Genomic DNA, 3,958 nt, shown 5'->3' with positions numbered 1-3,958 from the left:
GTTACTTGCCCAATCAGTTTTAAAGTTACAGGTACATGCATACATACATACATACATACATACATACATACATACATACATACACACATTCATGGACATACACACATGTGTTTGCATGTACACAGATTTAAAGGACACACACAGAGCTAGATAGAATGTGGAAACACATTCATCTTCACTAAGGACTAGATGGATGTGAGAGCATCTGAAGGGGGAAGGATGTCCATCAACAGGGCTTCCTTGAACCCTGAGGCTCCTCCTTTGAGAGGGAAGTTAGCATTTATAGAGGAGAGGCACTGTTGGAACAGTGAGGACCTTCAGGATGTCATGCTCACAGAAAGGGTCTGCTCTGAATGTGGGAGGAATATGGAACAGAGGTTTCTCCTCCTCTCTGGGATAAGGGAAATTATGTCATAAGGGAATGGAGGTGGTGATGACAGAGGAAGGAAAGATGCCTTGAAAGGCTGCTATTACACTTTCTCATCAGACCTTTCTTACTGCCTTTAAGGGAACAAGCCTAGCTTCTTGGGCCCCTTCTGAGTCAATATCCCAGTGTGTCTGACTGTACCAATTCATTTTTATAGGAAACAGAGTCTATGAGTGAAGCAGACCATCTCCTTACTGCAGGTGCAGTATTGTTGGCTGGCTGGCTGGTAGCGTGTGAGCCCAATAGAAGAGTACTGTGTGCTGTGTGATGAGGTCTGGGGTGACAGGCTCTAGCACTTGAGGAATGCTAACTAAGAGTCAAGACTCTACACCTTCTCTACTTCTCATGACAACTTTTCAGAATAGGACCCTAATAGTCTTAGTTTTAATTCCCTGAATCCATAATAAAATACCTCAACAAAAGCAACTTAGGGTAGAAAAGGTTCCTCTGGGTCATAATTCCAGACAATAATTTCATCATTGCCTGGAAGTCAAGGTGGCAGGGACTTGAAGAAGCCATTCATACTACATGCATAGCCAAGAGCAGAGAACAGTGAGTTGATGTGTGCATTCCAGGGCTCATCTCACATTCTCCAGTCTTAAATGGTCCAGCATCTCTTGTCCAGGGAATGGTGCCATCCACACTGGGTTGATCTTCCCACTAATCAAGATAATATCCTACAGACAAACTCACAGGTTGACCTAATCCAAGCAACCCCTCATTGTGAGTTCTTCTCAGGTACTTTTAGATTGAATATTACAACCAACCATCACATCATATTATTGTATCTCAAGAAACTATGCGATTTTCTCAAGAAAAATTGACCAGTATTCACACCAGAGCCTTATCTATACACTACATGAACTACCATTCTATCACAGAATTACATTACCCCAGCCATGGTAAAGCCAGATTTACTCAGGTAAAGCCTGACTATTGCATCTCCCCTACGAGTGGTTCTTTGTACAACTCCGTATTCTGCACCAGAGAGTCAGTAGGTAGCACTGACTGGTTGGTATCCACCAGAAGCAGAACCTGAGGTGACTAGGATTCAAGTGCAAAAGCCTTGATCCTTGGAAGCAACACTAAAGCATGGAGGAAATGGGATAGTGAGATAACCCAGTGACTGCATTAACTGGGGCTTGTTCCTGCTGGGAAATTTAGCTTAGGACAGGGGAAAGTTTGGGAGTTTTCTATTAACCCCTGTCCATCATTGGACAAATCTGCCCATTTCACCCTGGACTTGCATGTCCCACAGAGAGGAACGTCCCCAAGTAGAGGGCTTCTGGTGTTTTGCAAGCAAGATCCTATATATTCCAGGTTGTCCTTGAACTCACTTTGTAACCAAGGATGACCTTGAGTTTCTGATCCTCTGCTGTTACTTCCAGAGCACTATGACTATAGGTAAGTACTGCCACAACAAGCTTATATTGTACTGGGGAGCCAAACCCAGGGCCCTGTGCAAGCCAGATGAGCACTCCACCAGCCAAGCTCCATTTAACATGCTACAATGAAGGTGACCCTTGATATAGGTAGAAAAGCCAGTCATGAAAGGACAATATAATGCAATTTCACCTCCATGAGGAAGATGGGGTAGCTAAATTCACAGATTGAATGCAAGCTGCTGTTTTTTTTAGGGGCCGAGGAAATGAGAAGGTGTTAATAGATAAAAGTTCCAATATGGCCTGATGAACAGAGTTCTGGAGTTTTGGTACCTGGCAACCTGTATCCACTTAATGCCCTGACCTGTAGACTTAAAAATGCTTGAGACTGTAAATTTTGTATGATGTGGATTTCATCACATTTATGGAAGAAAAAAAACCTCTCTAATTTCTCTGATGTGGAGCCAGATCAGGGTGGACCAGATCCCACATGTTGCAGGTGGTCAAAGATGTTCATGTCCTTTGAAATCCACGTGGAAGAGAGACTCCTCTGGGCATTTCCCAATCCAGCATGCCAAAAGTATGAAAGAATGAAGGTGGAAGAGCCAAGGGAGGCAACCAAAGGAAGTTGAACCTCCCCCTCTGAATTCACACAGAGTTAGTGACATTCCTCCATGAAGTGAAGAGTAAGCGTTGTTATCACTTTCTATTCAGATGCTATAAAAACATGCCATTTTTTAAAATGTCACATGTAGACAAGCTTAAGCTCTTCCTTGTGAAAGATGCTGCTATAAAGTACCAAGTGGCGATTTGGATGCCTCACATACTGGTCACTTCCTGCACAGGTCAACTCACAATCTCAGGGGCTTCTCCCTAGCCACTTTGGTTTGTATGTTCACAGATTTGAAGTTTGTCAGATCAAGGCTGGAATTAGCCTAGTTGGAACTCATTTCAGTGTCTGTTGAGTTCAGACCCGTACATCCCAGCTTTATGAGGTCCAGGCTGGAAAGACAGTGGCTCCTCGATGAGGCTCTTGTCATAACAGCCAGTAGGAGTGCAAGCACAGCTAGCAGAGGCCCTGTGGCTCTCACAGTCCTGACTTACTTTGGCACATGACCTGCACCCCTCTTCTACCCATCAAGAAAGCCACACTGCCAAGACTGACATCAACAAAAAGCATTGAAAGATATTGCTAGGCTACAAAACAAAAGGCTAGAGTGTGTTCATCTACAGAGTGCTGAGCTTGAAATCTGTTCTACTACATTTCACTGGGAGCACAGCAAATTAAGACCATTTAAGGGAAAACAACTTTTTTATTTTTTGGAAAAATGCTCCAGGGCATTAGTTCAGAGCCAAGTCCTGCACACTGGACATTTCTCCATGACTTGGAGTATGTGTGCTAAAGGGGGCTGGTCCATCTGGGAAGACTGTAACTATATGGCATAGATGGGTTAGGCATATCTGTTATAGAGGAAGTCCAGATGAGCCAAGTATAAGATATTCAGAGTAAAATTTTCAAGAAGCAGTACTAAAGGGAAAACCTGAACTCAAGTGTTGAATTCTAAAGGCCTCAATTCCTTGGAGGAGAAAATGTCTTCACTGCCAGGCAGGTGTCTGGAGAACCTTGTACTGAAACCAAAGGACAGGAAAAGGCAGAAAGCACTAAATTGGAGGTGAGGGAAGAAACAATCGGCACCAAATGAAAACAAGCATTAAGGAATGATGCCTGGTCTCACCACATAGGCTTCTTATGTCTGGGAAATGGCCAGTACTCAGGAAAGAATGCGTGCCTTATGCTGACACAGGAGAAGGTGTTCAAGTATGACCAGTGAAGCGTTGAGCAACAAAGAGGAGTCAGAAGAGCCCTGAGAGAACCAGCTTTCTTATTAGATGCCCTGCTCAAAACTTCTGGAGTGCTGCATCTTTCAGACATGTATTTAACCCCACTAGAAAGAATACACAGTTGTGAGCATATAAACATGAAGACAAAGCAGCTGCCTCTTTGTAGATAGACTGTTGCATATGCATTATTCAAATGATCTGTTCTTGGCTGGGCAATGTTGTGGTTTGAATAAGGTTTGTCCTCAGATGAAGTGATTTTTTTGGGTTCCTACCTTAGTTCTCATGTGATTGGGTTGTCATACAGTTG

Source organism: Cricetulus griseus, chromosome 6, assembly GCF_003668045.3.
Source record: "Cricetulus griseus strain 17A/GY chromosome 6, alternate assembly CriGri-PICRH-1.0, whole genome shotgun sequence".
In the NCBI taxonomy this organism is placed as follows: domain Eukaryota; kingdom Metazoa; phylum Chordata; class Mammalia; order Rodentia; family Cricetidae; genus Cricetulus; species Cricetulus griseus.
This window is presented reverse-complemented; position numbering follows the sequence as displayed.